This window comes from Arachis hypogaea, chromosome 6, assembly GCF_003086295.3.
Source record: "Arachis hypogaea cultivar Tifrunner chromosome 6, arahy.Tifrunner.gnm2.J5K5, whole genome shotgun sequence".
Classification (NCBI taxonomy): Eukaryota; Viridiplantae; Streptophyta; class Magnoliopsida; order Fabales; family Fabaceae; genus Arachis; species Arachis hypogaea.
In genome coordinates, this window is record NC_092041.1 from 40776662 (window position 1) to 40789698 (window position 13037).

Here is a 13037-nt window from a genome sequence, read left to right on the forward strand (position 1 = left end):
CAAATTGACCACCAAGGGTTCCCAAATCATCAAATCCATGAGACCCAGTGACTCAAGTTTACCCATTTCCCTTGACCTAGGCCAAGAGTGGAAAAGACTACTCCATACTCAAAGTAAACAATTCATCAAACACTTGGTAAGCATTAACAAAAGACATGTTCAAATTAGCAATTAAACTGAAATCTACAAGTACCCACTAACAATTATCAACATACAATAAAGCAATTAACAAGACTAAACATAGAATTCATCAATGTAGTATCAACAAGTCAAGATTCACAACATTCATGAAATGTGTATAAAATGACAAGTGACAAGAATCATAAAACTATCATTAGATGCAAGGAAGATTGTAACAAGAAGTTCAAATTGAACAATAAAACTGGTAATTAACAAAATCCAATTCACAAATCAACAAGGGAAGATCAAATGGAAACTAGATCTAGAGAGGAACAAGGGTTTCTCCCTCTAGAGTAACCAAAGAACCAAAAAACTAGCTAAAATTGTGTCCTAGTGCCAAAATGAATGATCTTCCCCTTTCCCCCTAGCATCCTTGGATCTTTTTCCTGCAGAAAACAGCTTGGAATTGGGCCTTCTTGGCCTCAGAAATCGCCAGGCACGACTTCCCTTAATGAGGTCACGTGCAGCTTCCCACGCGTGCGCGCCAGGCGTGCATGCGCGCATATTGCCTTTTTTGTGATCCACGCGTGCGCGCCAGTTGCTGATGTGTGGAAAACGATCCAACACAAAACTCACCGGCAAGTGTACCGGGTCGCATCAAGTAATAATAACTCACATGAGTGAGGTCGATCCTACAGGGATTGAAGGATTGAGCAATTTTAGTTTAGTGGGTGATTTAGTCAAGCGAATCAAGTTTTGGTTGAGTGATGTGTGTTTAACGAGAAGTAAATGACAGTAAATGTAAAGGGGGAAGGGAAAAGTGCAGTAAATTAAAGAACAGGAAGATAAATTTGCAGAAGCTTAAAGAACAAGAAAGTAAATGACAGAAACTTGAAGTGCAAGAAATGTAAATTACAGTAACTTAAATGGCAAGAAAGATAACTGGCTTGAATATAAAAGGGGTTTGAGGACTGGGATTGCAGAATCTAAACCAAGAGAAAGTAAATTGCAACAATTAAGAGAGCAAAAATTGAATCAGAAGCAATAAGCATTCAAACAGAAAGGAAATAAAATGTAGCAGAGGTTCACAGAAGAACCAAAAGTAAAATTGGGTCTCAGGTCTCAAGAGACTAGGTAGCAGAGCCTAGATCTCTATTTGCCTTCCTAGATCCAAGTTAGCAAAGCAATTGACAAGAATTAGAAGAGAAAGCAGTAGAAGAACAGAAATCAGATTCAATTATGCAGAAAACAAATTGAAAAGAGTTTGAATGGGAATTGAGACAGAATTTCCTCAATTTCACACACCCAAAACTCAGAAACAGAAGAGTAGAATTGCCCAAGTACGAATGAGGAAGGAGATCAGTCAATTCTCCCTTGATCCTCTTAGTGCTCGGTCAAGTCTCTCAAGAAAGCTCAAAGAAAGTGCAAATTCAAAGGCTAAACCAAAAGTAAGTCAAAAGGTAAAAAAATTCCAAAAAAAAAGGTCCTAATTACATCAAACTAGCTTCTATTTATACACTTTCTATTCTTGGATTTTGGGATTTGGATGGGCTTTTGATTTGGTGAAGAAATGAATTCAAATGGATTTTTAATTTGAATTTTTGGCCCATTAAAAGTCACTCCCAGGAGGCTGCCCTGCCCTTGTGGAGGGCAGGGCAGAAAATTGGTGCATGGTGGTGCGTCCGTGGTGCGGCTGGTGCGGCCTTGTGCGAGTTTGGTGCGCCCTGATGCGTGGAACGCTGCCCTGCCCGCGCCAAGGGCAGGGCAGGAAAAGTTGGCGCGCCAGATTTGTCTTGGTGCTGCCAGAACGTGTCATGGTGCTGCCAGAATCCAAAGTTGGTGCGCCAGAATTGAGCTTGGTGCATAGGATGCTGCCTGCCTCGGGGGCAGGCAGTTGGTGCTGCTAGGAGAGGATTGTGGTGCGCGCTGGTGCTGCCAGGAGAGGATTTGGTGCGCCAGATTTGTGTGTGGTGCGCCAAGATCGTGCGCCAATCCAAATACTGCCCTGCCCGCGCCAAGGGCAGGGCAGAGTTCCCTCTTCCACGTCCCGTGTTCGAAACACGGCTGGGGCACAAATTCAATTAATTTCCTTGGCTTCTTGCACGGCAATCAACCTTAATTCTTGGCTTCCTCATGGTTCCTTGTTCGATCCTTGTAGCATGCATGGGTGACATTTTTCCCTTGAATTTCTTCCTTAGAGAGCCCGATTCTGCCCTCCACAAGGGCAGGGCAAGGTTCTCTTCCTCTTGGTCCCAAGGCACATTTTGTGCTCTGCCCTTGTAGTGGGCAGGGCAGAGTTGCCTTCTCTTCTTGGTTCTCTTATGTTGCCCTCCTAGAGGGCAGTCTGCCCTTGTGGAGGGCAATGTTGCCTCCCCCTTAGCATGCGGCACGCTTCTTATTGCTTCGGCCACGCTTTCCTTTCCTTAGGCTACACTTCTTAGGCCACGCTTTTCCTTTTCTTTTCTTTTCTTCACCTACAATAAACCAAAACAACCACTCCAAGTATCACTAAATTCAAGAGGCTTATAAATCAATTAAAATTCAATTAAAATTAGCTCAAACCTCATGATTTAACATTAATTTCATGGTGGTTGCTTGATTTAGAGAAGTTATGCATTTTCACTCCAAATCACTTACTTAGGATGCAAGAAAGTGCATAAATGCTAACAAAACAAGTGAAATTAGCTTGAAAAATGGGTATATGATGACTTGTCATCACAACACCAAACTTAAATCTTGCTTGTCCCCAAGCAAGCCTCAAAACTAAGAGTAAATGAAATGAATAGGAAAAGGATACTTATCCTTATTATGCAGATAGCAGAACTTGATCTATGGGGCATTTATGCAGACAATGACAACTCAAGTTATTGTTCTTGTTACATAATATACATTTTGCATCAAAGGTTTGCTAAACTTGCTGTTATAAGACTCACTCTTTGATTCTTCCCTTGCTAACTTTTCTTGGCTTATAATGCTTTAACAAGCTTATTATTCTTTTAGAGGTTGGGTGTCAAATGCTGCAGCATAGCCTTTGGCTTTATTTTCTTTCTTTTTGCTCAACATTTTTCCACCACAGACACATGGCTCATTAATTCTTCCTAGGATCATTGATGCCCAGCATCTCTTTGGATAACTAAATATTTTGTATCCAAGTTGCTCTTTATTGTGGATTTTCAATTGGCCATCCCAAATCAGTTGATCTAAGTGACCGGGTTTCAAAATACCCCTTAGAATTTACTCATCCAAGCAGATCTTAGTACAAGAACACCACAGGCATATGTCCTAAGGTTCAAGCTATTGGTGTCCAACCTTTATTCTTTGTTTTTCTTGCCACTTTGGCTTTTTCTTTCCCTTTTTCTTTCTGTTTTTGTTACCAAGGGCTTTTTCATTATTGATAGGAGTTTTTATAACAGCAAGCTAACTCACACTTGAATGAGAATGATATTATGCAACAATTATTTCATGAGTTATGCATTTAATCAAACACATATACCACCACCAACTTCCATTCATACTTATGCAACATTGGATATTTCACTTTTCAATTCAAACCAAACTCTTTTATTTAAGCATATGGGAAACAAAGCAATATTTAAAGCTAAGTGATGGATACAAGCATTATGCAGACTTATCATTTTTCTAGCTATTTATTAACTAACTAAAATGAAAAGCAAAGAACAGAAAATGCATAAAGTAAAAGAAATAAATGATGGAGGCATATCATGTTTCAGACATGCATCTCCTTATTAGAGACATGAAAGAGGAGGTATGAAAGAACTTTGCCACCTTCTAATGGTCATGGCTGCTGCTTGATTCTCCCTTCTTCTTCTTTCTCTTCCCTGTCTTGGAGTAATCTCTGATCTCTTCACCAGGACATCTTCTACCCCAAACAGAATCTAAGAGTCCTTTGAGCCCAAAATCTTCCAATCTGTTAAAGGTTGACTCAGTGTATTGATGAGATCTTGCTTGTTGCTTGGCTAAAAATTCAGGGCATTGCTCAAATGGCTTGATCTCAGGATTGAGTGTTGGCAGATTGTGGGTTAAGTACTCCAACCTTGCTTGCATGTTTTCATCATTCTCCATTCTTTGTACGTGTCTAACTTCTCCCATGGTATGATGAACATTCTTCCATTGATACAGGTTGTGACTATATTCCTCTGCTTTAGCTTGACTAAAATACAGCTTATCATATGATTCTTTGAATTCTTTGTATTGCTCTTTTTGCCCTTCAAGAATCTGTGCTTGAAATTCTTGCTGCTGAGTCATCATTTGTTGCTGCCATTTCTCTTGTTTTTCCTCCATTTGATGCTGCCAAGCCTCTCGTTCCTCTTTTTCTTTCAAAAATTGCTCCATAATTTCAGGATGGGGCTCTAGATATTTCTCTTAGCCCTCCTGATTTTGGCCTTGTTGGGCCTGCATGAGTTGATTTTGACCTTGTTGAGCCTGCATGAGTTGCTGAGATAGTTCTTCAATTGATCTTTGCAATTGGCTCATATCTATGGCATCATAAGCTTGATTTCGTCCTTCCTCTCTTTGTGATCTCCTTTGTCTAGGAGCTACTAACCCTTCTTGATCTTCTTCTTCATTTGTTCCCTCCATGCTCTTCTTGGTAATCCATTTCCCTTTCTTCACTTTTGTTGTGTCCTCATCTTCAAAGAGTACGTTAGCTCTGTCACATAGCCTTTGGATGGTGCTTGGATGTCCAAGACCTTTTGCTTTGCTTGTGCTATCGGCCATTTCTTGAATACTGTCGGCTATGAGTTGTGCAAGATTGATCTCACCTCCATGCAAGATGCAGTATGTCAAGAGTGCTCGTTTGATTGTGACCCAAGAGGCGTTTCCAGTAGGAAGGATAGATCTCCTCACTATTTCATACCATCCCTTAGCCACAGGAGTAAGATTTATTCTCCTTATGTGACTTGGAATTCCCTTTGAGTCTCTTTCCCAATCTGTATTTTCCATGCATAACCCCTGCAGGATCTCATCAGGATTATTTTTCATTTGCATTCTAGCCTCATAACTAGGCTCTGGATAGGTTATGGTTCTCAACTTGAGGGCTCTTGTGATAGCAGCTGGGCTAAAACTCACTTCAACCCCTCTGACATAGCTTGTGTAAGGAGCACTATTTTTGTTTTCTTTTGCAGCATTTGCATAGAACTCCCTGATCATTACTGCACTGATGTCAGTCAGAGGAGCACACAAGAGTTCCCACCTCCTTTCTCTAGTAATTTGCCTCATAATGGGGTATTCTCCTTCCCTCAAATCAAGGCCTTTCTCATAGATGACATTCTTTGCCTCCATGAACCTATGATATCTCCCTTCATGGAATTGGGATCTAAACTTGCGTGCATCAAATGATGGGGGTTCGGTTACCATAGGTTCTTTTCCCGGCCTTCTTTTTGAGCTTGAGGAGGCCATTGAAATTAAAGTGAAAAGAAAGAGGAAGTGAGAGTAGAAGAACTATGTGTTGTGTTTGGGAAGAGTTTTGGTTCGGTTTTGATGTGTGAGGTAAGGGAATTATGTTGGTTTTGGAAGTGGAAGAGAGTATGGTTTTAATATGAAAGTGGCTTGAATAAGAATGTGTATACCGTGTAGGTGCCAACGGCTACTTATAGGTGAATTCTTTAAGCCTTCCAACAAAACCATAATGAATGAATGAAGAAGGAACCGTTAGTGTTCATGAAGGGCTGAGATTGGTTTGCTCATTCAAGGAATGCATGAGATGGACGGCTTGCATGTGTTGTTGAGGCTTTGACAAGGATCCTTCTTCCATTGGCTGCATGTACCTCGGTGTTTAATGTTGCATGCATGCAAATTTTGTTCCCCATGAGCGCGTTATCCTAGGCACATGTGACCTTCCTCACATAACTCCTCCTAGCCGTGGCCCCTCCTTGAGTTTTGTCTTAACCTTTTTCTTCCACCTGAACCAAAACAGCTAGCTTAGAATATTAATATAACCGTGGCAACTTATTTGCAATAATAAAATAAATTTTTTTGGTTTGTTTAATAGTTATTAAAATTGTTTTTGTGATCAATTGTGTCCCTAAATAAAATGCTAAAAGTTGGTGAACACCAAACTTATCTTTTATTGAGGGGACGGCTCAACAATGCAAACCGTTCTCACAATTGATGCATTTTAAAAAAAAATGATGTATGATTCCTTGTCTGTATGGTTTTGAGTCCATGATTGGGAAATGATCTTCTGAACATTGTTGCACATGCAGACACCAAACTTAGTGTTTGGTCACATGCTTTATCATCAGAATTATGCATATGTTCTAAGAATAATCCCCCTTTTTTTTGAAAAATGAACTTGGGTGTGCCTTAAGGTACACCAAACTTAGAAGTTTGCCATGTGCTTCAAAATGATATATGCATTTACCAGGCATGAAAATTCAAAATCATATTCAGAGGACTCATAGCTTATTAAATGAAAGAGAAGACAGAAATCTTAAACCATGGGTTGCCTCCCATGAAGCGCTCTTTTATTGTCATTAGCTTGACATTGTCCTCCCTTTAAGGTGGTTGATGTTGGTGATGTCTCAACTTGTCACCTCTCACTGTCAGCTTTCTCTGTGTGCTTTGATGCTCAATTTCCATATGCTCAAGAGAAAGTATTTGGTTGACAGTGTAATAGTCTTCTGCTCCCTGTTGTTGATATACTAGTTGCACCTTATCACCTTTAGAGAATCCTTCAGTTGGGATTTTCTTGTTCTTCCACCCTTTGTGAGCCTTTTTCTTGCTCTTCATCTTTTTCTTTCTTGTTGATCTTTCTTTCTTGACAGTTACTTGGGTTGTAATACCTTCCTTCTTACTTATCACCCCTGCTTCTGTTGGTTCCTTTTGAATCCCTTTTTCTTCTTGCATCTGTTTGTTTTTCTGTTCTACTTCCTTGTCAGTTGATTGCTTTGGAAGGAGATCATCATTCATTTTGCTTGTTTCTTCATCCCTTTGTACTTCTGGAAAGACTTTCAGGATGATGCTCTCCTCATGCATCTTGAGGGTTAACTCTCCCTGCTCTATGTCCACAATGGCTCTAGCAGTGGCCAAAAATGGTCGACCAAGTATTATGGAGTCATTTCCATGTTCTGAAGAATCTAGGATCACAAAATCTGCTGGGTAGATAAACTTGTCAACCTTAACTAAAAGGTTCTCGATCAGCCCTTTAGGATATACTATTGATTGGTCCACCAATTCCAAGGACATCTGTGTTGGTTTCACCTCCTCTATGCCAAGCTTTTTCACTAGAGAATATGGGATTAGATTTATGCTTGCTCCTAGATCGCACATCCCCTTGTTAATGAACAAGTTTCCAATAGTACATGGTAAGAAGAAACCTCCAGGGTCTTCAAGCTTGGGAGGAAGTCCCTTTTTAATGAGTGCACTGCATTCTTCACTGAGCATCACCGTTTCTTTCTCATTCCAATCTCTTTTCTTGTTGATGAGCTCCTTTAAGAACTTGGCATATAAAGGCATTTGCTCCAAATCTTCTGCCAAAGGTATGTTGATTTCCAACTTCTTGAAAGTTTCAAGAAATTTGTGAAAGTGCTGATCCTTTGTTTCCTTGTGAAATCTCTATGGATAAGGTAGTGGTGGTGTTGGGCTCTTCTCCACTTGATGCTGTTTTGGGGTTGGTTCTTCCATGATTTGCTTTCCTTTCTTCAAATTCTGTGGTTTGCTTTCTTCCTCTGTGAGTTTTTCTGGAGCATTCTTGCTTATCATGTCTTTGTTGATGGCTTCATCATTCTTTGTTGGCTCAGTGTCATTCTCCATAAGCTTCTTTGTTGCTCCTTGGTTACCATCCACTAACATCTTTCCACTTCTTAGTTGCACGACCTTGCATTCTTCCTTTGGGTTGGGAATGGTGTCACTAGGTAGTGAACTTGATGGTTTTTCAACAGAAATCTTCTTAGAGATTTGTCCAATCTGCCTCTCTAGGTTCTTTATGGAGGCTTCTTGGTTCTTGGTTGTCAATTCTTGGTTCTTCATTAGTTTCTCCATGAGCAGCTCTAGATTGGTGATTCTCTGTGAATCTTGTGAAATGGGTTGATTTTGGGGTGTTGATGGATGAAGATAAGTGTTTTGGTTAGTTGGGTGGTTATTGGGTGGGTATTGGTTAGAATTTGGGTAGTTGTTTTGTGGTTTTCTGTATGAATTTTGGTTAGTGTTTGGCTGGGTGTTGTGGTTTGTGTTTTTCCAATTATTCTGGCCTGTGTTTCTTTGCCATGGTTGTTGGTTTTGATTATGGTTGTCTCCCCATCTGAGGTTGGGATGGTTCTTCCAAGATGGATTGTAAGTATCTCCATAGACTTCATTTGTTCCAGGATTTTGGTTGTGCATGTATTGGACTTGCTCTTGTTGTTGCTCTTCTTGAGTTTCTTCACTTTGCACCCAAGTGGTTGGAGGTTGGCTTGTGGTGCTCACTGCTGCCACTTGCAAGCCATCAATTCTCTTGGCCATTTGCTCAAATTGTTGTTGAATCTGCTGCTGCATCATCTTGTTCTGAGCTAGAATTGAATCAACTCCTTCCAACTCCATTACTCCTCTTCTCTGTGATGGTTGGCGTTGTCTTTGATGAGCAAAGAAATATTGGTTGTTGGCCACCATATCAATGAGGTTTTGAGCTTCCTCTGTGGTCTTCATGAGTTGTAATGAGCCTCCGGCAGAGTGATCAAGAGCTTCTTGAGCTTTAAGAGTGAGCCCCTCATAGAAGTTTTGTAACTTGTCCCACTCAGTGAACATCTCTGGTGGACATTTCCTCAATAGAGCCTTATACCTTTCCCATGCTTCATATAAGTTCTCAGCCTCCAATTGAGTGAACGTTTGAACCTCAGTCTTCAACCTTAGGATTCTTTGAGGTGGATAGAATTTGGCAAGAAACTTGCTCACCAAATCATCCCAAGTGTTGATGCTTTCTTTTGGAAAGGTCTCTAGCCATTGAGTGGCTTTATCTCTGAGAGAGAATGGGAAGAGCAGCAACTTGTAGCTATCAGGGGGCACACCATTTGTTTTCACTGTGTCACAGATTCTCAAGAAGGTGGATAGATGTTGATTTGGATCCTCCAAAGGCCCTCCTCCAAAAGAACAATTGTTTTGAACCAGAGTGATGATTGTGGCTTGAGTTCAAAATTGTTTGCATTGACATTGGGAGGAAGAATGCTACTCCCACAATGCCTAGCATTTGCAAATGTATATGAAGCCAATACTCTTCTCTGTTGTTGATTATTGTTGGCTCCTTCTCCTGGTTGATTGGTATCTCCTTCCATCTCTTGGAATTCCTCCTCAGATTCTTCTTCTCCAACAACGTTCTTCCCTCTTTCGACTCTTCTTATTCTCCGAAGAGTCCTTTGATCAATTTCAGAGATGATAGGGGAAGATCTTCCTATACCTGACATACAAACACACAACAATAAACACACAAACTCAGAAAGCCAATGAAACTTCACTCTATAGCTAGAATGAAGTTTTAGTTAGTTTAAGCAAAAATTCAAACAGTTAGTGTGTTAGTAAGAATTAGAATAACAGAAAAGAAAAAGTGCTTAATCTAGACCTCCACTTCACTTAATCATTGTCAATCTATTTCAATCCCCGGCAACGGCGCCAAAAACTTGATGTGTGGAAAACGATCCAACACAAAACTCACCGGCAAGTGTACCGGGTCGCATCAAGTAATAATAACTCACATGAGTGAGGTCGATCCCACAGGGATTGAAGGATTGAGCAATTTTAGTTTAGTGGGTGATTTAGTCAAGCGAATCAAGTTTTGGTTGAGTGATGTGTGTTTAACGAGAAGTAAATGACAGTAAATGTAAAGGGGGAAGGGAAAAGTGCAGTAAATTAAAGAACAGGAAGATAAATTTGCAGAAGCTTAAAGAACAAGAAAGTAAATGACTGAAACTTGAAGTGCAAGAAATGTAAATTACAGTAACTTAAATGGCAAGAAAGATAACTGGCTTGAATATAAAAGGGGTTTGAGGACTGGGATTGCAGAATCTAAACCAAGAGAAAGTAAATTGCAACAATTAAGAGAGCAAAAATTGAATCAGAAGCAATAAGCATTCAAACAGAAAGGAAATAAAATGTAGCAGAGGTTCACAGAAGAACCAAAAGTAAAATTGGGTCTCAGGTCTCAAGAGACTAGGTAGCAGAGCCTAGATCTCTATTTGCCTTCCTAGATCCAAGTTAGCAAAGCAATTGACAAGAATTAGAAGAGAAAGCAGTAGAAGAACAGAAATCAGATTCAATTATGCAGAAAACAAATTGAAAAGAGTTTGAATGGGAATTGAGACAGAATTTCCTCAATTTCACACACCCAAAACTCAGAAACAGAAGAGTAGAATTGCCCAAGTACGAATGAGGAAGGAGATCAGTCAATTCTCCCTTGATCCTCTTAGTGCTCGGTCAAGTCTCTCAAGAAAGCTCAAAGAAAGTGCAAATTCAAAGGCTAAACCAAAAGTAAGTCAAAAGGTAAAAAAATTCCAAAAAAAAAGGTCCTAATTACATCAAACTAGCTTCTATTTATACACTTTATATTCTTGGATTTTGGGATTTGGATGGGCTTTTGATTTGGTGAAGAAATGAATTCAAATGGATTTTTAATTTGAATTTTTGGCCCATTAAAAGTCACTCACAGGAGGCTGCCCTGCCCTTGTGGAGGGCAGGGCAGAAAATTGGTGCATGGTGGTGCGTCCGTGGTGCGGCTGGTGCGGCCTTGTGCGAGTTTGGTGCGCCCTGATGCGTGGAACGCTGCCCTGCCCGCGCCAAGGGCAGGGCAGGAAAAGTTGGCGCGCCAGATTTGTCTTGGTGCTGCCAGAACGTGTCATGGTGCTGCCAGAATCCAAAGTTGGTGCGCCAGAATTGAGCTTGGTGCATAGGATGCTGCCCTGCCCTCGCGGAGGGCAGGGCAGAAAAAATTGGTGCTGCTAGGAGAGGATTGTGGTGCGCGCTGGTGCTGCCAGGAGAGGATTTGGTGCGCCAGATTTGTGTGTGGTGCGCCAAGATCGTGCGCCAATCCAAATACTGCCCTGCCCGCGCCAAGGGCAGGGCAGAGTTCCCTCTTCCACGTCCCGTGTTCGAAACACGGCTGGGGCACAAATTCAATTAATTTCCTTGGCTTCTTAGCACGGCAATCAACCTTAATTCTTGGCTTCCTCATGGTTCCTTGTTCGATCCTTGTAGCATGCATGGGTGACATTTTTCCCTTGAATTTCTTCCTTAGAGAGCCCGATTCTGCCCTCCACAAGGGCAGGGCAAGGTTCTCTTCCTCTTGGTCCCAAGGCACATTTTGTGCTCTGCCCTTGTAGTGGGCAGGGCAGAGTTGCCTTCTCTTCTTGGTTCTCTTATGTTGCCCTCCTAGAGGGCAGTCTGCCCTTGTGGAGGGCAATGTTGCCTCCCCCTTAGCATGCGGCACGCTTCTTATTGCTTCGGCCACGCTTTCCTTTCCTTAGGCTACACTTCTTAGGCCACGCTTTTCCTTTTCTTTTCTTTTCTTCACCTACAATAAACCAAAACAACCACTCCAAGTATCACTAAATTCAAGAGGCTTATAAATCAATTAAAATTCAATTAAAATTAGCTCAAACCTCATGATTTAACATTAATTTCATGGTGGTTGCTTGATTTAGAGAAGTTATGCATTTTCACTCCAAATCACTTACTTAGGATGCAAGAAAGTGCATAAATGCTAACAAAACAAGTGAAATTAGCTTGAAAAATGGGTATATGATGACTTGTCATCAGTTGCGCGTGCGCGTCGATATGAATCTTCCAGTCTACGCGGATGCATCCATCCTTGCGCGCCACTCCAGCCAATCCCATCCACGCGTGCGCGTGGAGTGCACGGATGTGCCGATGCTGCTGCTCCCAAGACTCCAATTCTTCATGTTCCTCCCCTTTTGTACATGCTTTCTCCCTCTCTTCTAAGTCATTCCTACCCTATAATTCCTGAAATTACTCAACAAATACATCACAGCATCGAATGACAATAGAAGAGGATTAAAATATGGCAATTTTAGGCAAAATAAGCATGTTTTTCATCATGGAGCAATATTGGGAAGTGAACACAAAACCATGAATTTCTTGCGAATAAGTGTGAGAAATATTGATAAAATCCCCCAAAATAAGCACAAGATAAACCACGAAATCGGGGTTTATCAAATCTCCCCACACTTAAACCAAGCATGTCCTCATGCTTAAAATCAAAAGACCAAAGACTATGATGGGAAAGAGTTTATGAAGTGCTAAATACCTAAATGGATGCATGCGATTAGTGTGAAATCATCTACCTACTTGGTCAAGAGTAAATCTATCCTCCAAGAATATATGTGAGCACATAGGGTAAAAACAGTATGTGATTTATGAATCCTACCAAATCGAACATTCCATGGAATGCATAGAACTTGCTAAACGAATGCTTGTGAAAGCCGGGAACAAGCATTGAGCATCAAACCTTCACCGGAAGTGTATCCGCTCTATTCGCTCACGTGTCTAGGGTCCATCACTCAATCTCCTCCTAATCATGCTTTCTAAGTTTTGTCTTTCATCTAACAATCAACAAGTACTTAATGCATGCTTACAAGTATCATGAGGTCTTATTCATGGGTTGTAATGAAGCTAGGGTTGGTAAGGATGTATATGGCTAAGTGGGCTTAAAATTTGAGTCCTTGATCAACCTCGGATCCCACTAACCACCTAAAACAACCTATACAACTACAATGCATTACCTAGCTACTCTTGAGTTTCACTTTTTTTTTTTTGCATACTCATGCATTCTTTTTCAATCCACCTCCTATATGCATTGTTTTTATTACTTTATCTTGGGGCATTTTTGTCCCCTTTCCTTGCTTTTTTTTTAATTATTATCATCCCCTTTTCTTTGGGATTTTTCTTGTGGACAAAGGTTTCAATGCATATAGTTT